General features: G+C 41.8%; 1 protein-coding gene and 1 pseudogene across 1 annotated transcript in view; both read right to left on the bottom strand.

Annotated features, from left to right (window-relative positions):
- Positions 1–24,239, bottom strand: part of LOC127928893 (acidic leucine-rich nuclear phosphoprotein 32 family member B-like) — a 75,627-nt gene that overhangs the window by 12,591 nt on the left and 38,797 nt on the right. The window lies entirely within an intron of this gene.
- LOC127928897 (zinc finger protein 436-like) lies at positions 1,494–24,105 on the bottom strand (annotated as a pseudogene).

Here is a 24,239-nt window from a genome sequence, read left to right on the forward strand (position 1 = left end):
TACTTTCCGAATGCACTGCAGGTCTTTTCCATTGATGGGAGATGGACATTTAAACTGATCAACGCTCTCTTTATATAACTGACTTGTTGACTGATCCTGAAAGGAATTTTATAATATCTGTACATTATAGCAACACCTGTAATTACAAAAGCACAATGATGAATATAAGGTAAGGTCTGGGACAAGGTAGGCATTAAGGTTAGCAGTTATTTAAGGTAAGGGTTAGTTAGCCATTAAGGTTAGCAGTGTGGTTAAGGTTAAGGTTATTTAAGGTAAGGGTTAATTAGCCATGAGGGTTAGCAGTATGGTTAAGGTTAAGGTTATTTAAGGTAAGGGTTAGTTAGCCATTAGGGTTAGCAGTGTGGTAAAGGTTAGGTTATTTAAGGTAAGGGTTAGCAGTTAGCCATTAGGGGCAGTTAGCCATTAGGGTTAGCAGTGTGGTTAAGGTTATAGATTTTATGACTGTGGTACTAAGTTGAACCTCTTGAGGAGAAAGTAATCTAAAAGTAATCAGATTACATTCGTTAGTTTGGGGAATCCAACAGTTATGTTACTGATGACACTTTTAGACAGGTAACTAGTAACTAACAGATTACTGATGACACTTTTAGACAGGTTACTAGTAACCAACAGATTACATTTAGAAAGTAATCAGATTACATTCGTTAGTTTGGGGGAACCAAGTTATGTTACTGATGCCACTTTTAGATAGGTAACTAGTAACTAACAGATTACATTTAGAAAGTAACCTACCCAACCCTGGATACAGTATAAAGGTCTCTCCATGGGTGGGAGATGATCAACACTCTCTTTACATTACTGACTTGTTGACTGATTGATCCATTCATCCTTCCATCCCTCCTCAGCCTTCCTCTCCTCTGAAGACCCAGTGAGGGTGGAGCTCAGTCAGAGAGCTGTTGAGGGACTGGTTAGGAAGAACACTTCTACAGCCAGAGAGGTGAGAGGTCACACACAGTTTAGATGGTAAATATTTATGTCCCCTTAGTATCTGTGACCTGTTGGTCACAGATACTCTGGCAATTCCAAACACAATGCCCATCCTGGCAGATCTAAACCTAATGCAGCACATCGTGATTTTTGTGCATCCAGACCTAATGCAGCTTGGAGTGATCAGATGACAGAAGTCACATTTAGGTGCCAGGTGTAACTGAGGCCATAGACGCTCCATATTAATTACTTTTAATGTTTTATATAATATGACTAAATATATTTCTTTCTGTGTTGCAGGGGCAGTCAAGAAATGGAACGGCAAGGCCACAGAACATGACATAAGCAGAGCTGTGGGAGACCACCTCAAGCCCCTGGTAGAGTCGGGGGTGGTGTTCACCACTCCACCACACCTTCAGCAGGCTGGAAAAGTGGGATTGATCTGTTTGATCCATTTGTCTGTTTCAGTTTTCAGTAGTTTGATCCTTTGAAGTATTGTTGATTTCAACATTTTTTCATATTCAACAAAAAATGCACTGGATTGGTTAAAGTCGGAAATTGTGTTAATTTGTTTTGTAATATATTCAAATCAAATCAAGCTTTATTTATACAGCACATTTCAGACATGGAATACAACACAATGGGGCTTCAGAGGAAAAAAATGAATACAAACGATGACAATAAAAACTGAAAGACTAATGAACAATAACTGTAATATTTACTACAATCATAAGGATAAATACTAAAGGAAAATAATATCTGTAATATTTACTACAATCATAAGGATAAATACTAAAGAAAAACAATAAAAGCTGAAAAGGAATAACAATGAAACTGAGACTAATGATCATTCTAAGGAAAAGATATTGATTAAAATAGTAAGAATAGGATGTAATATCCAACCAGAAATATAAGCTCGTTTTACTACATTGTCAGGAAAACAATATAATTGTACCAATAAAATTCTGTTATTAATCATAATTATTTACGCAACTAAGTGTTAGAAAAATGCTAATATTACGAAATATCAAAACCAAATGTACACCGCTTTGTTAATATGTGTTGGTAATAATTCACTTAATGTTGAGGCATGGAATAATAAAACATGTATATTTTGTCAGGCTGAATGTTTGAAATATGAGGTGATTTGAGTCATGCTTCTTCAGTAGTGGAATAAAGACAATTAGCTCTTGAATGTTGTCAAGAAATACTGGATTGATGTAGGATTGTTAATAAAAATTGATTATAGACTCAATTTATTAAACTGCGTCCAGGCTGCAAGTACGTTGAAATTAAGATGTTTTAAAGTCATTGAAAAAAACTAAATATTTTCAACTACAACGTAGTTTTCTTTTCATAACGCAACACTTTTTGTCAGTCACTTTTTGGTTAATCACATAAATAGTTAATCTTTCATTTCAATCAATGAAATCAATAGAACAGGGCAAACATTTAGGGGTTCTTCATTATGACATCATTATCCTACTCCTATTGCATTGTGACATTTTTTTTTCATTGATATAACGTATCTCTTGTCACATTGAGCACAGCTATGATGTTTCTCTCCTGTGTGTGTTCTCTGGTGTGATTTTAAAAAGTCCTGATTAAACAAAACTCTTCCCACAGTCAGTGTTTAAAGTTTATTTCCTGTGTGTTTTCTCTGGTGCAAAGTCAGCTCTCTAGATTCAGTAAAACTCGTCTCACATTGAACAACTCCTTCATGTATGAATTGTCTGATGTTTAACCAGAGATCTTTTATCAGAGTATCTCTTGTCACATTGATCACAGCTATGAGGTTTCTCTCCTGTGTGTGTTCTCTGGTGTGATTTTAAAAGTCCTGACGAAACAAAACTCTTCCCGCAGTCAGAGCATTGGTAAGGTTTCTCTCCTGTGTGTATTCTCTGGTGTACTATCAGGCTGCTTAAGTGCCTAAAACTCCTCCCACATAGATGACAACTAAAAGGTTTCTGTCCTGTGTGTGTTCTCTGGTGTGATTTTAAATGTCCCGACAAAACAAAACACTTCCCACAATCAGAGCAACTATAAGGTTTTTCTCTTCTATGGATTCTCTGGTGTATTTTTAGGGTTGCTAAAGAGGTGCAACTCTTCCCACAATTAGAGCAGCAGTGAGGTTTCTCTCCAATGTGTTTTTTCTGGTGTACTTTTAGTGAATCTGATCTTGAGTAAGTCTTCCCACAGTCAGAGCAGCAGTGAGATTTCTTCCCTGTGTGAATTCTCTGGTGTACTTTTAGTGAATCTGATCTTGAATAACTCTTCCCACAGTCAGAGCAGCGGTGAAGTTTCTTCCCTGTGGGTTTCCGTTGGTGTTTCTTGAGGTGTTCTGATGTGGAGAGACTGTCCTCTGCCTCGTCAGCATCATGATGTTGTTGAGGCTCTCCAGATGATCCCCGATAGTCAGGTCTCTCTCCTGTATGAACAACAAAGTCAGACAGATGGTTAAAGAAAGGCCCACAACAGCAGAAGTCTTTTAGCTGAAAGGTGATGTCCCATGTCGTCATACTTTACATCCTTAATGAATGTTTAAATGCTTTTAGAAACTTATTTGACTATTATCTTAAAAAGACAGTCAAGTGAGCAACAACAGACATGTTTTGTATTATTGTTTCCACAGTAGTATAGTGGACGACTCTAGACTATAAATACATTATTACAGTTGCTGAAACCCGAAGCAAAAGTCATGATCTTCTCCAAAAAATATATGTTTGCCGGGTCGTGTCCAGTCCCGGGGGGTTCAGACTGTAACCTGGTTCACAACAACACCAGGCTCCAGACCATTCAGACTGTAACCTGGTTCACAACAACACCAGGCTCCAGACCATTCAGACTGTAACCTGGTTCACAACAACACCAGGCTCCAGACCATTCAGACTGTAACCTGGTTCACAACAACACCAGGCTCCAGACCATTCAGACTGTAACCTGGTTCACAACAACACCAGGCTCCAGACCATTCAGACTGTAACCTGGTTCACAACAACACCAGGCTCCAGACCATTCAGACTGTAACCTGGTTCACAACAACACCAGGCTCCAGACCATTCAGACTGTAACCTGGTTCACAACAACACCAGGCTCTAGACCATTCAGACTGTAACCTGGTTCACAACAACACCAGGCTCCAGACCATTCAGACTGTAACCTGGTTCACAACAACACCAGGCTCCAGACCATTCAGACTGTAACCTGGTTCACAACAACACCAGGCTCTAGACCATTCAGACTGTAACCTGGTTCACAACAACACCAGGCTCCAGACCATTCAAACTGTAACCTGGTTCACAACAACACCAGGCTCCAGACCATTCAGACTGTAACCTGGTTCACAACAACACCAGGCTCCAGACCATTCAGACTGTAACCTGGTTCACAACAACACCAGGCTCCAGACCATTCAGACTGTAACCTGGTTCACAACAACACCAGGCTCCAGACCATTCAGACTGTAACCTGGTTCACAACAACACCAGGCTCCAGACCATTCAGACTGTAACCTGGTTCACAACAACACCAGGCTCTAGACCATTCAGACTGTAACCTGATTCACAACAACACCAGGCCCCAGACCATTCAGACTGTAACCTGGTTCACAACAACACCAGGCTCCAGACCATTCAGACTGTAACCTGGTTCACAACAACACCAGGCTCTAGACCATTCAGACTGTAACCTGGTTCACAACAACACCAGGCTCCAGACCATTCAAACTGTAACCTGGTTCACAACAACACCAGGCTCCAGACCATTCAGACTGTAACCTGGTTCACAACAACACCAGGCTCCAGACCATTCAGACTGTAACCTGGTTCACAACAACACCAGGCTCTAGACCATTCAGACTGTAACCTGGTTCACAACAACACCAGGCTTTAGACCATTCAAACTGTAACCTGATTCACAACAACACCAGGCTCCAGACCATTCAGACTGTAACCTGGTTCACAACAACACCAGGCTCTAGACCATTCAGACTGTAACCTGGTTCACAACAACACCAGGCTCTAGACCATTCAGACTGTAAACAACACCAGGCTCCAGACCATTCAGACTGTAACCTGGTTCACACAACACCAGGCTCTAGACCATTCACACTGTAATCTGATTCACACAACACCAGGCTTCAGACTGTAAGGCTAACCCAGACCATTCAGACTGTAACCTGGTTCACAACAACACCAGGCTCTAGACCATTCGACTGTAACCTGGTTCACAACAACACCAGGCTCCAGACCATTCAGACTGTAACCTGGTTCACAACAACACCAGGCTCCAGACCATTCAGACTGTAACCTGGTTCACAACAACACCAGGCTCTAGACCATTCAGACTGTAACCTGGTTCACAACAACACCAGGCTCCAGACCATTCAAACTGTAACCTGGTTCACAACAACACCAGGCTCCAGACCATTCAGACTGTAACCTGGTTCACAACAACACCAGGCTCAGACCATTCAGACTGTAACCTGGTTCACAACAACACCAGGCTCCAGACCATTCAGACTGTAACCTGGTTCACAACAACACCAGGCTCCAGACCATTCAGACTGTAACCTGGTTCACAACAACACCAGGCTCCAGACCATTCAGACTGTAACCTGGTTCACAACAACACCAGGCTCCAGACCATTCAGACTGTAACCTGGTTCACAACAACACCAGGCTCCAGACCATTCAGACTGTAACCTGGTTCACACAACACCAGGCTCCAGACCATTCAGACTGTAACCTGGTTCACAACAACACCAGGCTCTAGACCATTCAGACTGTAACCTGGTTCACAACAACACCAGGCCCCAGACCATTCAGACTGTAACCTGGTTCACAACAACACCAGGCTCCAGACCATTCAGACTGTAACCTGGTTCACAACAACACCAGGCTCTAGACCATTCAGACTGTAACCTGGTTCACAACAACACCAGGCTCCAGACCATTCAGACTGTAACCTGGTTCACAACAACACCAGGCTCCAGACCATTCAGACTGTAACCTGGTTCACAACAACACCAGGCTCCAGACCATTCAGACTGTAACCTGGTTCACAACAACACCAGGCTCTAGACCATTCAGACTGTAACCTGGTTACAACAACACCAGGCTTTAGACCATTCACTGTAACCTGATTCACAACAACACCAGGCTCCAGACCATTCAGACTGTAACCTGGTTCACAACAACACCAGGCTCTAGACCATTCAGACTGTAACCTGGTTCACAACAACACCAGGCTCTAGACCATTCAGACTGTAACCTGGTTCACAACAACACCAGGCTCCAGACCATTCAGACTGTAACCTGGTTCACAACAACACCAAAGACCATCACACTGTAATCTGGTTCACAACAACACCAGGCTCAGACCATTCAGACTGTAACCTGGTTCACAACAACACCAGGCTCAGACCATTCAGACTGTAACCTGGTTCACAAAACACCAGGCCCAGACCATTCAGATAACCTGGTTCACAACAACACCAGGCTCTAGACCATTCAGACTGTAACCTGGTTCACAACAACACCAGGCTCTAAACCATTCAGACTGTAACCTGGTTCACAACAACACCAGGCTCCAGACCATTCAGACTGTAACCTGGTTCACAACAACACCAGGCTCCAGACCATTCAGACTGTAACCTGGTTCACAACAACACCAGGCTCCAGACCATTCAGACTGTAACCTGGTTCACAACAACACCAGGCTCCAGACCATTCAGACTGTAACCTGGTTCACCAACACCAGGCTCTAGACCATTCAGACTGTAACCTGTTCACAACAACACCAGGCCCCAGACCATTCAGACTGTAACCTGGTTCCTTTTTACACCAGAACAGACCATTCAGACTGTAACCTGGTTCACAACAACACCAGGCTCTAACCATTCAGACTGTAACCTGGTTCACAACAACACCAGGCTCCAGACCATTCAAACTGTAACCTGGTTAATCAACACCAGGCTCCAGACCATTCAGACTGTAACCTGGTTCACAACAACACCAGGCTCCAGACCATTCAGACTGTAACCTGGTTCACAACAACACCAGGCTCTAGACCATTAGACTGTAACCTGGTTCACAACAACACCAGGCTTTAGACCATTCAAACTGTAACCTGTTCACAACAACACCAGGCTCAGACCCAGACTGTAACCTGGTTCACAACAACACCAGGCTCTAGACCATTCAGACTGTAACCTGGTTCACAACAACACCAGGCTCTAGACCATTCAGACTGTAACCTGGTTCACAGCAACACCAGGCTCCAGACCATTCAGACTGTAACCTGGTTCACAACAACACCAGGCTAGACCATTCACACTGTAACTGCTACCAGGCTGACCATTCAGACTGTAACCTGGTTCACAACAACACCAGGCTCCAGACCATTCAGACTGTAACCTGGTTCACACAACACCAGGCTCCAGACCATTCAGACTGTAAATTCACAACAACACCAGGCTCCAGACCATTCAGACTGTAACCTGGAGTAACCTGGTTCACAACAACACCAGGCTCCAGACCATTCAAACTGTAATGGTTCACAACAACACCAGGCTCCAGACCATTCAGACTGTAACCTGGTTCAGACAACACCAGGCTCTAGACCATTCAGACTGTAACCTGGTTCACTCAACACCAGGCTCCAGACCATTCCACTGTAACCTGGTTCAAACAACACCAGGCTCCAGACCATTCAGACTGTAACCTGGTTCACAACAACACAGGCTCCAGACCATTCAGACTGTAACCTGGTTCACAACAACACCAGGCTCCAGACCATTCAGACTGTAACCTGGTTCACAACAACACCAGGCTCCAGACCATTCAGACTGTAACCTGGTTCACAACAACACCAGGCTCTTGACCATTCAGACTGTAACCTGGCTTCACAACAACATTCAGACCATGGCCCCAGACCATTCAGACTGTAACCTGGTTCACAACAACACCATCTTGCTCTGGTTCACAACAACATCTTCTAGACCATTCAGACTGTAACCTGGTTCTCATCACCAGGCTCCAGACCATTCAAACTGTAACCTGGTTCACAACAACACCAGGCTCCAGACCATTCAGACTGTAACCTGGTTCTACCACCAGGCTCCAGACCATTCAGACTGTAACCTGGTTCACAACAACACCAGGCTCTAGACCATTCAGACTGTAACCTGGTTCACAACAACACCAGGCTTTAGACCATTCAAACTGTAACCTGATTCACAACCGCAACACCAGGCTCCAGACCATTCAGACTGTAACCTGGTTCACAACAACACCAGGCTCTAGACCATTCAGACTGTAACCTGGTTCACAACAACACCAGGCTCTAGAACAGACTGTAACCTGGTTCACAACAACACCAGGCTCCAGACCATTCAGACTGTAACCTGGTTCACTACAACACCAGGTCTAGACCATTCTGTTTTGATGTCTCACAACAACACCAGGCTCCAGATTATTCACAATGTAACCTGGTTCACAACAAACCAGGCTCCAGACCATTCAGACTGTAACCTGGTTCACAACAACACCAGGCTCCAGACCATTCAGACTGTAACCTGGTTCACAACAACACCAGGCTCTAGACCATTCAGACTGTAAACCTGGTTTAACAACACCAGGCTCTAAACCATTCAGATAACCTGGTACACAACAACACCAGGCTCCAGACCATTCAGACTGTAACCTGGTTCACAACAACACCAGGCTCTAGACCATTCAGACTGTAACCTGCTTCACAACAACACCAGGCTCCAGACCATTCAGACTGTAACCTGGTTCACAACAACACCAGGCTCTAGACCATTCAGACTGTAACCTGGTTCACAACAACACCAGGCTCTAGACCATTCAGACTGTAACCTGGTTCACAACAACATTGACCATTCAGACTGTAACCTGGTTCACAACAACACCAGGCTCCAGACCATTCAGACTGTAACCTGGTTCACAACAACACCAGGCTCCAGACCATTCAGACTGTAACCTGGTTCACAACAACACCAGGCCCCAGACCATTCAGACTGTAACCTGGTTCACAACAACACCAGGCTCTAGACCATTCAGACTGTAACCTGGTTCACAACAACACCAGGCTCCAGACCATTCAGACTGTAGATAGATGTAAAATATATGAATCTAGCTAGCCAGCTAGTTGAACATGCAAATAAACTACCTCAATCTATAACCCAGTAGCGAGCTATCAAAACTATCATTTAATAATGTCTAGCTATCTAACCATCATTTAATAATGTCTAGCCAGCTAGCCATCTTAGCATGTGTCCCGATCAAAACCAAACATCAGTTCAACTGCAGAGTTTGTGCCTCTGTATTTAAGACAGTACTTACTACTGTTAATCAGGGAACGGTTTCTCAAAACCATTTCACGGTTAAGTTCATCGTTAGAACCATTGGACGCCTTAAGATGACTTTGGGAAACCGGGCCCAGATATCCAGTTTCCTCCTCCTCTTTTTTCGATGTAACAGTCATCTCCCCCTCCTCCTCTTTCACTCCAAAAACTGCATCCTCCTCTTCTTTTACTGTAAAATCCTCTTCCTCTTTCACTCTGAACGAGTCTTCCTCTTCTTTCACTGTAACAGCCTCACCCTCTACTTGCTTTTGTATTGTAACATCCCCCTCTTCATCCTCCTTTTTTACTTTGAACGAGTCTTCCTCTTCTTTCACTGAAACAGCCTCGCTTGTAACATCTTCCTCTTCCTCTTTCACCAGAGCTTCTTTCTCCGTCCAGCAGACCACCTCTTCTTTATCAGGAGGAGAGCAGCTTAGTGAACTCATGGTCGGAGATGTTAGCTAGCTAGGCTAATGCTAACTTAATAAAACGTAACTTAACCAATAACACCACCGTAAATATGAAATTAAATCGGATAACTTGGTCGACGACAGAAGTGTGTTTAAAACACAGTGTCAAATATACACTAAAGCGACTAAAGAGCTTTATTGGTTCGTCTATTTTGTCTATCAAGCTACCGAGGTGTCTGACGAACTGTTGCTGCTGTTGAAAGAAGAGTTCCGTCCACTACATTATACGTCACACCAACAGCATCGCCTTAAATTCCCAGACCGCCATCTGCTGACTGGAGGGGGTAACGCAGATGAGTAAAATGTATCTATTTTATTTTCAGATAACAATTTAAAGTGTAGGAAGCATGCGTTTTTACTCACCAGTGTAACAATACATTGTGGTTAAAGACTTAGTTGTAGTCACGATCTGGTTGCCTATAATATATATAATAATATAATATGTAGGTCTTTATGGTCTTCAGCTCGGTGGCTGACGTCAGCAACACATCATCTTGCTCCATCTTCTACCACTGGGCTTCCTCTCATCACCATATATGGTTGTGAGTGAATGTCGGCCAGAATCCATCTTGCTCCATCTTCTACCACTGGGCTTCCTCTCATCACCACATCTGGTTGTGAGTGAAAACCGTCAACCGGATGCCTCCCATTTATACGTCAGGTGAAACAGCTCATTGTTCTGTCTGTTTAGATTTGATATTTAGATTTGTTTAACACTTTTTTGGTTACTACATGATTCCATGTGTTATTTCATAGTTTTGATGTCTTCACTATTATTATTATTCTACAATGTAGAAAATAGTCTAAATAAAGAAAAACCCTGGAATGAGTAGGTGTCCAAACCTTTGACTGGTACTGTATGTAAATGTGATAAAGTTTAAAACATGTTTTTTTTTTATATATAAATTTGCAAAACAATCTACAAATCTGTTTTTGCTTTGTCATCATGGGGTATTGTGATGTCATCATGGGGTATTGTGATGTCATTATGGGGTATTGAACAACGCACTGGACACATATTAGAATCTATTCTCAGTCTCTAACGGTGCATCTCTGAGCTAAGGTTATCTCAATCATTTAATGCTAAGACATCAATATTAAGATATTAGCATATTTGGGGCGGCAGGGTAGCCTAGTGGTTAGAGCGTTGGACTAGTAACCGGAAGGTTGCAAGTTCAAACCCCTGAGCTGACAAGGTAAAAATCTATTGTTCTGCCCCTGAAAAGGCAGTTAACCCACTATTCCTAGGCTGTCATTAAAAATAAGAATTTGTTCTTAACTGACTTGCCTAGTTAAATATTGTTTTTAATTTATTATTATTATTTTTTAAATATTAGAACGTATTCTCAGTCTCTAACTCAATATTAGCTCCTTGTTCCTCAGCCTTAATAATAGTTGCATCATTTAAACCTAGACACTTGCATCTTATAGTATTCTAAGTGGTTGGATCATAGGCTCACAACCTACATAATGGTTGGATCATTTACCCACTGGATTCTATTTACCAACCTACTAATGGTTGGATCAATGGTTGGATCATTTCCACCAATACATAAGTTTACCATTTCCACCAACCTACATAATGGTTGGATCATTTCCACAACCTACATAATGGTTGGATCCCCTCAACCTACATAATGGTTGGATCATTTCCACCAACCTACATAATGGTTGGATCATTTCTACCAACCTACATAATGGTTGGATCATTTCCACCAACCTACATAATGGTTGGATCATTTCCACCAACCTACATAATGGTTGGATCATTTCCACCAACCTACATAATGGTTGGATCATTTCCACCAACCTACATAATGGTTGGATCATTTCAACCTACCAACCTACATAATGGTTGGATCATTTCCACCAACCAACCTACATAATGGTTGGATCATTTCCACCAACCTACATAATGGTTGGATCATTTCCACCAACCTACATAATGGTTGGATCATTTCCACCAACCTACATAATGGTTGGATCATTTCTACCAACCTACATAATGGTTGGATCATTTCCACCAACCTACATAATGGTTGGATCATTTCCACCAACCTACATAATGGTTGGATCATTTCCACCAACCTACATAATGGTTGGATCATTTCCAAACGAAATGGTAACTCATCCAGTCGATGGGGATTTGTACACTAAATATATAGCCTGGTTAAACTATCATTATGACCTCATGGATGAATTCTAGAATATACTATATAGCCTAGAAACCTGGTTAAACTATCATTATGACATCATGGATGAATTCTAGAATATACTATATAGCCTAGAAGCCTGGTTAAACTATCATTATGACCTCATGGATGAATTCTAGAATATACTACACTGCTCAAAGAAATAAAGGGAACACTAAAATAACACATCCTAGATCTGAATGAATGAAATATTCTTATGAAATACTTTTTTCTTTACATAGTCGAATGTGCTGACAACAAAATCACACAAAAATTATCAATGGAAATCAAATTTATCAACCCATGGAGGTCTGGATTTGGAGTGACACTCAAAATTAAAGTGGAAAACCACACTAGAGGCTGATCCAACTTTGATGTAATGTCCTTAAAACAAGTCAAAATGAGGCTCAGTAGTGTGCGTGGCCTCCACGTGCCTGTATGACCTCCCTACAACGCCTGGGCATGCTCCTGATGAGGTGGCGGATGGTCTCCTGAGGGATCTCCTCCCAGACCTGGACTAAAGCATCCGCCAACTCCTGGACAGTCTGTGGTGCAACGTGGCGTTGGTGGATGGAGCGAGACATGATATCCCAGATGTGCTCAATTGGATTCAGGTCTGGGGAACGGGCGGGCCAGTCCATAGCATCAATGCCTTCCTCTTGCAGGAACTGCTGACACACTCCAGCCACATGAGGTCTAGCATTGTCTTGCATTAGGAGGAACCCAGCACAGGGCGCCAGTGGCGAATTTGCCAATCTTGGTGTTCTCTGACAAATGCCAAACGTCCTGCACGGTGTTGGGCTGTAAGCACAACCCCCACCTGTGGACGTCGGGCCCTCATACCACCCTTAGAGAGACTGTTTCTGACCGTTTGAGCAGACACATGCACATTTGTGGCCTGCTGGAGGTCATTTTGCAGGGCTCTGGCAGTGATCCTCTTGCACCTCCTTGCACAAAGGCGGAGGTAGCGGTCCTGCTGCTGGGTTGTTGCCCTCCTACGGCCTCCACGTCTCCTGATGTACTGGCCTGTCTCCTGGTAGCGCCTCCATGCTCTGGACACTATGCTGACAGACACAGCAAACCTTCTTGCCACAGCTCGCATTGATGTGCCATCCTGGATGAGCTGCACTACCTGAGCCACTTGTGTGGGTTGTAGACTCCGTCTCATGCTACCACTAGAGTGAAAGCACCGCCAGCATTCAAAAGTGACCAAAACATCAGCCAGGAAGCATAGGAACCGAGAAGTGGTCTGTGGTCACCACCTGCAGAACCACTCCTTTATTGGGTGTGTCTTGCTAAATGCCTATAATTTCCACCTGTTGTCTATTCCATTTGCACAACAGCATGTGAAATTTATTGTCAATCAGTGTTGCTTCCTAAGTGGACAGTTTGATTTCACAGAAGTGTGATTGACTTGGGAGTTACATTGTGTTGTTTAAGTGTTCCCTTTATTTTTTTGAGCAGTGTATTTTACACTACAATTTCTAAATTTTCAACAAAAAATGTACTGGATTGGTTGAAAAGTGATAACATTTACACCGTATGCACTATTTTGACATAGTGTAAGATATACTGAATTTATACTATTTCTCATTAAAAAAAACATCTCATTTTTTCAATTAAACCTTTATTGAACTAGGCAAGTCAGTTAAGAACAAATGATTATTTACAAAGACTGCCAACAACAACCTGGACGACGCTGGGCCCATTGTGCGCCGCCCTATGGGACTCACTATCACGGACTGTTGTGATACAGCCTAGATTCGAAACAGGGTGTCTTTAGTGACGCCTCAAGCACATATTTTTTTGTTGGTTTTGCAAGTGTTGATTGGTCGGTCATTGGGTTCATTTGTTTTTGCAATAAGTTCAAATCAAGCTTTATTTATATAAACACATTTCAGAAATTTTGCTTCACAGGAAAAAATAAAAATAATAATTAATATTTACAAAAAAATGAAAGACTAATGATCATTCTAAGGAAAATCCATTGATTAAAATATTAAGAATAGTAATAATGTAATAATAATGTAATATCCAACCCAAAATAAGCTTGTTTTACAACATTGTTAGTAAACATATGTATTGACAATAATGCACTAGTATTTTAAACTTTAAAAAATAATAATAATAATTAGACATCGGGCATAGTCCTAATTTGTTGTTGCTATTTTGGAGGAACAGTTATAACTTGGTCAAATCAATAACCAATATGTAGAAACAGTTTTTGATATTGAAAAGTTAAACATAAACATGTTCCACAGTAGTAATCATATCATATCATAATTTTAGACCCAAGCCACCCCCAAGACTTTGAATTCCTCCCCTCTGGGCGCAGGTATAGGGCCTCAGCAGGAAAAACAGAACGAGACAATCATTTATGCCAGGTGTGATATCCCTCCTAAATAGCTCGGCGAATGTTCCCATTCACCCTGTAAGGCCAGCAGGCTACTCTTTTCTTCTTCTTAAAAAAAAGAGTTGTATTTCTTACTATTATTATTTTTATAGGTATGTAACTGTTATGAAAGTTGTATTGTGTGTGTGTGTGAGTGTGTGTGTGTGTGTGTGTGTGTGTGTGTGTGTGTGTGTGTGTGTGTGTGTGTGAGTGTGATGGTGTGTGTGTGTGATGGTGTGTGTGTGTGTGTGTGTCAATCTTGTTTTGTATTTAAATGCCACTTTAAATGTGTAAATTTCCCCATGGGGACAATAAAGTCAGTAATTATATTAATTACACTGTTGTTTTGACAACATCTATTAGGGGGGAAATCAGGTTGTATGTGCTGTTGAATCTAACACAACTAAAAAAACACACGGAAATGGGAGATATATTTTACCTCACTGGTTAGAGGACAACCTGCAGAAAACAGCTAGCTACGTTTTGAAGTGCTGTATTCTCATTCAAATGGGGCGCCAAGTGTAACAACTCTTTTTTTCTTGTTAATCACCTTTTTTGTTAATCAAATAAATAGTACTCATTACTTCCCCTGATGAGGCCTGGATTCATCCCGAGGCTAATATCTACATCACGCCGAAATCAATAGTACAGGGGGTCAAACGTTTACGATTCTACATTGTGACATCATTCAAATACTCCTACTACAATGTTAATAACATTCTACATTGTGACATTTTATTGATATCATGAAACAACTTCATGTATCTATTTTCAAAATTTTACCAGCATATCTCTTTCCACATTGATCACAGCTATAAGAATTCTCTCCTGTGTGTGTTCTCTGGTGTGATATCAGGATGTTTGGATAAAACTTTTCCCACATTGATTACAGCTACGAGGTTTCTCTCTTGTGTGTCCGCTGGTGAACAGTCAGATGGCTAGATGAAGTAAAACTTTTCACACATTGATCACAGCTATAAGGTTTCTCTCCTGTGTGAGATCTCCGGTGTATAGTCAGACTGCTAGATGTAACAAATTTCTTCTCACACTGATCACAGCTATAAGGTTTCTCTCCTGTGTGTGTTCTCTGATGTACCTTCAGGCAGCTTGAGTGAGTAAACCTTTTCCCACATTGATCACAGCTAAAAAGTTTCTCTCCAGTGTGAATTCTCTGGTGTAATTGTAATGTATATAATTTTGAAAAACTCTTCCCACAGTCAGAGCAGCTATAAAGTTTCTCTCCAGTGTGAATTCTCTGGTGTGATTGTAATGTATATAATTTTGAGAAACTCTTCCCACAGTCAGCGCAGCTATAAGGTTTCTCCCCTGTGTGTGTTCTCTGGTGTGTTTTTAGGCTGCTTGGAACATTAAAACTCTTTCCACATTGATCACAGCTATAAGGTTTCTCTCCTGTATGGATTCTCTGATGTCTTTTGAGGTCTGCTGAAGAGGTAAACCTCTTCCCACAGTCAGAGCAGCAGTGAGATGTCTCTCCAGTGTGAATTCTCTGGTGTACTTTTAGTGAATCTGATCTTGAATAACTCTTCCCACAGTCAGAGCAGTGGTGAAGTTTCTTCCCTGTGGGTTTCCGTTGGTGTTTATTGAGGTGTTCTGATGTGGAGAGACTCTCCTCTGCCTCTTCAGCATCATGATGTTGTTGAGGCTCCCCAGAGGATCCACTATAGTCCCGTCTCTCTCCTGTGTGAACAACAAAGTCAGACAGATGATTAAAGGGCCACTGTTTATTTTAGCTGAAAGGTGATGCCCCTTGTAGTACAACAATTTACATCTCTAATGAAAATAATATGACAGTCGGTTCAACAACAGTAATACTGTCTTATTTTTCCTCTCACTTCAGAAGTAACATTTATGATTCTAGGCTAAAAAAACAAGTTATTACAGAAACTCAAAGCAGTGTAGCAGACCACTTTTGGTCATCAATATTGGCCCCTTTCTGTGTTTGCTAAACTTTCAGCCCGAGTGCAATGCGCACGCAATTTGGTTGCAGAAACTCCTCCCTGAGAATGCAGAAACCTTTAGTTACGGATGTAGTATATCTGCGTATAGCAAAGAAATTGGCGAGGTTGTATTTTTTTAAATATTACCACAGACTTTTGGAGCAAGACCGGGTGTGCTACTCAAGGAAACTCACTTTAACTTCTTGGTGACATGGGAGGCAGTATTGAGTAGCTTGGAAGAATAAGGTGCCCAGAGTAAACTGCCTGCTACTCAGACATAAAAGATAGAATATGCATATAATTAGTATATTTGGATAGAAAACACTCTGAAGTAACTAAAAAACGTTTTAAAGATGTCTGTGAGTATAACAGAACTCATATGGCAGGCGAAAACCTAAGAAAAATCAAACCAGGAAGTGGGAAATCTGAGGCTTGTAGGTTTTCCAACTCAGCCCCTATTGAAGATACAGTGGGATATTGGTCATCTTGCACTCCCTAAGGCTTCCACTAGATGTCAACAGTCTTTAGAACCTTGTTTGAGGCTTCTACTGTGAAGGGGGGCTGAATGAGAGGGGAATGAGTCAGGTGTCTGGCAGAGTACCTTGGGCTCATGACGCGCGGTCATGTGAGAGTTACCTCGAGTTCCATTGCTTTTCTACAGACAAAAGAATTCTCCGGGTGGAACATTATTGAAGATGGATGTTAAAAACATCCTGAAGATTGATTGATTCTATACATCGTTTGACATCTTTCTACGGACTGTAACGGAACTTTTTGAACTTTTTGTCCAACCTTTCGGGTGGACTTGCACGCGCGTTTGGATTTGTTTACCAAACGCCATAACAAAAAGGGGTATTTGGACATAAATTATGAACTTTATCAAACAAATCAAACATTTATTGTGGAACTGGGATTCCTGGGAGTGCATTCTGATGAAGATCATCAAACGTAAGTGAATATTTATAATGTTATTTCTGACTAATGTTGACTGCACAACATGGCAGATATCTGCTTGGCTGTTTTGGTCTCTGAGTGCCGTACTCAGATTATTGCATGGTATGCTTTTTCCGTAAAGTTGTTAAAAAATCTGACACAGTGGTTCCATTAAGGAGAAGTTTATCTAAAGTTCCATGTATAACAGTTGTATCTTGTATCAATGTTTATTATGAGTATTTCTGCAAAAATCACCAGATGTTTTGGAATCAAAACATTACTGCACTTAACGCACCAATGTAAACTGAGATTTTTGGATATAAATATGCACATTATCGAACAAAACATACATGTATCTTTGGCTGGAAAATGGCTGTGTTTTTTGACTTGGCAATGAGTATTTCTGTGAATTGATGTGGCTCTCTGCAAAATCGTCACATGTTTTGGAAATACTGAACATAACACGCCAATGTAAAATAAGATTTTTGGATATAAAGATGCACTTTATCGAGCAAAACATACATGTATTGTGTAACATGAAGTCCTATGAGTGTCATCTGATGAAGATCATCAAAGGTTAGTGATTCATTTTATCTATATTTCTGCTTTGGCTGTGTTTTTCTGTGACTTGGTGGTGACCTAACAATCGTTTGTGGTGCTTTCGCTGTAAAGCCTTTTTGAAATCACACTGTGGCTGGATTAACGAGAATGTTATCTTTAAAATGGTGTAAAATACTTGTATGCTTGAGGAATTTTAATTATGAGATTTTTGTTGTTTTGAATTTGGCGCCCTGCACTTTCATTGGCTGTTGGCAGGGTGGGACGCTACCGTCCCGAATATCCCAGAGAGGTTAACCATTTCCAGCTACCGTTAAGCTCTGTGTCGCTATTCACTAATTCACCACCGTGGGGGAAAACTCAGGGAAGTTCTCATAGGTTGACAGAAAAAACAGCCTCCATTTACAGGTTGCTTATGAGCGCAGTTCACACTACTTTTGGATTATAATTGTAAGGCTTGTTTGAATCACCTGCTTAATATAACGTTTGTGCCATCTCAAATAAACCGCTTTAGACTTTAAAAAAATACTAACTACAACCAGTAAAATGCTCTGTGGCTTTTCCATCAGCCTGACAGTGAGCATTCAGCATTCAGCATTTAGCATTTAGCATTCAGCATTTAGCATTCAGCATTTAGCATTTAGCATTCAGCATTCAGCATTCAACCTAACAAGTGCTGCATCCAAAACAGGTATTTTGCTAATATTATCTTAGCGACTGTTCAAGCAATAATCAAAACAACAATTGTAAGCATTTTGAGAACCCCAACAAGTAATAACCTGGTAAATCTAGACTGTTGAATGGTCCCAGATGGTGAACAGTTTATTTAGTAATAACCTGGTAAATCTAGACTGTTGAATGGTCCCAGATGGTGAACAGTTTATTTAGTAATAACCTGGTAAATCTAGACTGTTGAATGGTCCCAGATGGTGAACAGTTTATTTAGTAATAACCTGGTAAATCTAGACTGTTGAATGGTCCCAGATGGTGAACAGTTTATTTAGTAATAACCTGGTAAATCTAGACTGTTGAATGGTCCCAGATGGTGAACAGTTTATTTAGTAATAACCTGGTAAATCTAGACTGTTGAATGGTCCCAGATGGTGAACAGTTTATTTAGTAATAACCTGGTAAATCTAGACTGTTGAATGGTCCCAGATGGTGAACAGTTTATTTAGTAATAACCTGGTAAATCTAGACTGTTGAATGGTCCCAGATGGTGAACAGTTTATTTAGTAATAACCTGGTAAATCTAGACTGTTGAATGGTCCCAGATGGTGAACAGTTTATTTAGTAATAACCTGGTAAATCTAGACTGTTGAATGGTCCCAGATGGTGAACAGTTTATTTAGTAATAACCTGGTAAATCTAGACTGTTGAATGGTCCCAGATGGTGAACAGTTTATTTAGTAATAACCTGGTAAATCTAGACTGTTGAATGGTCCCAGATGGTGAACAGTTTATTTAGTAATAACCTGGTAAATCTAGACTGTTGAATGGTCCCAGATAATAAAACAGTTTATTTAGTAATAACCTGGTAAATCTAGACTGTTGAATGGTCCCAGATGGTGAACAGTTTATTTAGTAATAACCTGGTAAATCTAGACTGTTGAATGGTCCCAGATGGTGAACAGTTTATTTAGTAATAACCTGGAAATCCTAGACTGTTGAGACCAGTCCCAGATGATGAAAACAGTTTATTTGTAATAAGCCCAGGTCCAAATCTAGACTGTTGAATGGTCCCAGATGGTGAACAGTTTATTTAGTAATAAAAACCTGGTAAATCTAGACTGCTGAATGGTCCCAGATGGTGAAGTTTATTTAGTAATAAATGGTAAATCTAGACTGTTGAATGGTCCCAGATGGTGAACAGTTTATTTAGTATTTTAACCTATGTTAAATCTAGACTGTTGAATGGTCCCAGATATGAACAGTTTATTTGTAATCAATATATGAACCAGTTTTCAGACATTTAAGAACCTGGTCCCAGATGGAAAACAGTGTTATTTAATAATAACCTGGATTTAGAAGTAATTTAGACTGTTGAATGGTCCCAGTGTTTTCATTTGACTTAGTAGGATAACCTAAGGACAATGATGACCTCAGACATGTTAATAGTCCCAGATGGTCCACAGTTTTTTCATTTAACCTTAGAAAGGGAGGACTGTTGAATGGACAATGGTTAAATTTAGTAATAACCTGGTATGGCTGTTGAATGGTCCCAATAGTGTTCCTTAAATTTGACTGCTAGTAAAATGACAAAAAAATAACATTGATTTTATGAATAACTGGTTAAATATATACTGTATGCCACCAGAGCTGTTGCCAGAGAATCTAATGTTAATTTCTTACCATTTCCGCTTCCAACGTAAATGCGAATTTGGTAGAATTTGAGAACCAGTGCATTTCACAACCATAAGACCCAGGACTTACTCCACATTCGTCTGAGACCAGCCACCCAGTTTTCATTTGATGAAACCACAGACCACATGTAATCACGCAAGCCCAGGAGAACACATTGTTTAAGACCAGCCACCCAGACAACTGATGAAACCAACTTTTTCCTCAATAATGCAAAAACTGAAAGATTTTGTACCCTAAACTTTATCCTGTTTGGGTCCATCCTCGCAGTAGATGGGATGGTGAGGATCCCTAGGTTAAAGTAGTGGGATGGTGAGGATCCTATAGGGTTAAAGTAGTGGGACTGGTTAGGATCTTTATTAAAGTGTGGGATGGTGTAGGATCCTAGGGTTAAAGTAGTTGGAAGTGTAGGATCCTTTAGGGTTTAGTTTGGTTTAGGATGTTATGGGGTTCTAGTGGGATGGTGTAGGATCCTTTAGGGTTAAAGTAGTGGGATGGTGTAGGATCCTTTAGGGTTAAAGTAGTGGGATGGTGTAGGACCAGTTTAGGGTTAAAGTAGTGGATGGTGTAGGATCCTTTAGGGTTAAAGTAGTGGGATGGTTAAGAACCTGGGATAGAAAACAGGGTGAATGTAATGGGGTTAACATGACTTAATGGACTTAGGGTTAAAAGAGAACTGGCTAAGGGTTTGGGATCATTTGACTTAAAGTAGTGGTATGGGTTGGTAAGGATCCTTATGGACTTACCAAAGTAGTATGGGATGGTGTAGGATCCTTTAGGGTTAAAGTAGTGGGATGGTGTAGGATCCAATAGGGTTAAAGTAGTGGGTTGGTCAGGATCCTTTAGGGTTTAAGTAGTGGGATAATGTAGGATCCTTTAGGGTTAAAGTAGTATATTAAAGTGTTTTCATTTGGGTTAAAGAGTGGGAAGTGTAGGATCCTTTAGGGTTAAAGTAGTGGGATGGTGTAGGATCCTGAGAACAAAGTGTGGGATGGTGTAGGTCCTAGGGTTAAAGTAGTGGGATGGTGTAGGATCCTATAGGGGCCAAAGTAATCCATTCTTGGTGTAGGATCCTATAGGGCAAAAGTGGTATGGGATGGTGTAGGATCCTATAGGGTTAAAGTAGTGGTATGGGTTGGTGTAGGATCCATAGGGCCAAAGTAGATGGGATGGTGTAGGATCCTTTAGGGTTAAAGTAGTGGGATGGTGTAGGATCCTTTAGGGTTAAAGTAGTGGGATGGTGTAGGATCCTTTAGGGTTAAAGTAGTGGGATGGTGTAGGATCCTTTAGGGTTAAAGTAGTGGGATGGGATGGTGTAGGATCCTTTAGGGTTAAAGTAGTGGGATGGTGTAGGATCCTTTAGGGTTAAAGTAGTGGGATGGTGTAGGATCCTTAGGGTTAAAGTAGTGGGATGGTGTAGGATCCTTTAGGGTTAAAGTAGTGGGATGGTGTAGGATCCTTTAGGGTTAAAGTAGTGGGATGGTGTAGGATCCTTTAGGGTTAAAGTAGTGGGATGGTGTAGGATCCTATAGGGTTAAAGTAGTGGGATGGTGTAGGATCCTTTAGGGTTAAAGTAGTGGGATGGTGTAGGATCCTTTAGGGTTAAAGTAGTGGGATGGTGTAGGATCCTTTAGGGTTAAAGTAGTGGGATGGTGTAGGATCCTATAGGGTTAAAGTAGTGGGATGGTGTAGGATCCTTTAGGGTTAAAGTAGTGGGATGGTGTAGGATCCTTTAGGGTTAAAGTAGTGGGATGGTGTAGGATCCTATAGGGTTAAAGTAGTGGGATGGTGTAGGATCCTTTAGGGTTAAAGTAGTGGGATGGTGTAGGATCCTTTAGGGTTAAAGTAGTGGGATGGTGTAGGATCCTATAGGGTTAAAGTAGTGGGATGGTGTAAGATCCTATAGGGTTAAAGTAGTGGGATGGGTTGGTGTAGGATCCTATAGGGCCAAAGTAGTGGTATGGGTTGGCTCCCAAGTGGCGCAGCGGTCTAAGACACTGCATCTCAGTGCTAGAGGTGACCCTACAGACCCTGGGTCGATTCCAGGCTGTATCACAACCAGCCGTGATCGAGAGTACCATAGGGGCGGCGCACAATTGGCCCAACATCGTCCGGGTGTGCCCGTCATTGTAAATAATAACTTGTTCTTAACTGACTAGTTAAACAAATAAAAAGGTTAATTTATTGGGATTGGGTTTTGGGGGATGGTAGGGTTAGATGGGTTTTGGGGGATGGTAGGGTTAGATGGGTTTTGGGGGATGGTGTAGGGTTAGATGGGTTTTGGGGGATGGTGTAGGGTTAGATGGGTTTTGGGGGATGGTGTAGGGTTGGGGGATGGGTTTTAGGGGTTTTGGGGGGTGTAGGGTTAGATGGGTTTTGGGGGATGGTGTAGGGTTAGATGGGTTTTGGGGGATGGTGTAGGGTTAGATGGGTTTTGGGGGATGGTGTAGGGTTAGATGGGTTTGGGGGATGGTGTAGGGTTAGATGGGGGGGATGGTGTAGGGTTAGATGGGTTTTGGGGGATGGTGTAGGATTAGATGGGTTTTGGGGGATGGTGTAGGGTTAGATGGGTTTTGGGGGATGGTGTAGGGTTAGATGGGTTTTGGGGGATGGTGTAGGGTTAGATGGGTTTTGGGGGATGGTGTAGGGTTAGATGGGTTTTGGGGGATGGTGTAGGGTTAGATGGGTTTGGGGGATGGTGGGTTAGGGGGATGGTGTAGGGTTAGATGGGTTTTGGGGGATGGTGTAGGGTTAGATGGGTTTTGGGGGATGGTGTAGGGTTAGATGGGTTTTGGGGGATGGTGTAGGGTTAGATGGGTTTTGGGGGATGGTGTAGGGTTAGATGGGTTTTGGGGGATGGTGTAGGGTTAGATGGGTTTGGGGGATGGTGTAGGGTTAGATGGGTTTTGGGGGATGGTGTAGGGTTAGATGGGTTTTGGGGGATGGTGTAGAGTTAGATGGGTTTTGGGGGATGGTGTAGGGTTAGATGGGTTTTGGGGGATGGTGTAGGGTTAGATGGGTTTGGGGGATGGTTAGATGGGTTTTGGGGGATGGTGTAGGGTTAGATGGCGGTGCAATTTAACATTTTCTCCCTTCCCCCTTTTTCAGTTGTCAAATTGTGCAACCCCCCCCCCCCGAAAGGCAGCAATACAACGTCATTTGTGACGTTACACTACTACCTCCTTTCAAAGAGCGCGTTGTCCTCGCGTCTCTACCTACAGGAACGCGCTCACTGGCCAAGCACACACACTGTCGTGGATGCGAGGTCCGATCACTTCTGACACCAAAGACCAAGACTTGGCCCTGATTGTAGCAACAACAAGAAATGGCCGATTTGATAGTGGGACTCCTTTACTGTGTGACGTTGCCCTTTAGTTCAACAACTGCATTGTGCTTCTGTTTTAAGACAGTAAATTACTTACTGGGGTTAATCAGCTCCTCCTCCTCCTCCTCTTCTTCTTCTTCCAATATACCAGTTATCTCTCCCTCCTCTCCAAAATCGGAATCCTCCTCTTTCTCGTCCTCTTCTTCTTTCACTGCAACATCCTCATCCTCTACTTTTGTTACTGTGACATCCTCCTCTTCCTCTTCTTCTTTTACGACAACATTCAGCCACAGACCCTCTTTCTCCGTCCAGCAGACCTCCTCTTCTTTATCAGGAGGAGAGCAGCTCAGTGAACTCATGGTCAGAGATGTTAGCTAACAGTTAGCTATCTAGGCTAGTGAACTAAACCAGTCAGCTAGCTAATAACAACAAAGCACATATGAAATTAAATGGGATAACTAGCTAGACGACAGAAGAAGTGAGTTTAAAACACAGTGGATAATATACATGAACGAGTCTAAAGAGCTTCAATGTTTCAGCTAGCAAGCTACCGAGGTGGCTGACCATTATCATTTAACTATAAAAGAACATGGCTGACTAGTTGGCTTGTCACTAGTTACTACAGCCACAAAGTCAACATTGGCTATCGTAAAAACAATATATGAAAACAAACATTCAATTTTTTTGTTGTCTTCATTTAAGGTTAGGCATTATGTTAGGTTTAAAAATCTGAA

Source organism: Oncorhynchus keta, unplaced genomic scaffold (assembly GCF_023373465.1).
Source record: "Oncorhynchus keta strain PuntledgeMale-10-30-2019 unplaced genomic scaffold, Oket_V2 Un_scaffold_4394_pilon_pilon, whole genome shotgun sequence".
In the NCBI taxonomy this organism is placed as follows: Eukaryota; Metazoa; Chordata; class Actinopteri; order Salmoniformes; family Salmonidae; genus Oncorhynchus; species Oncorhynchus keta.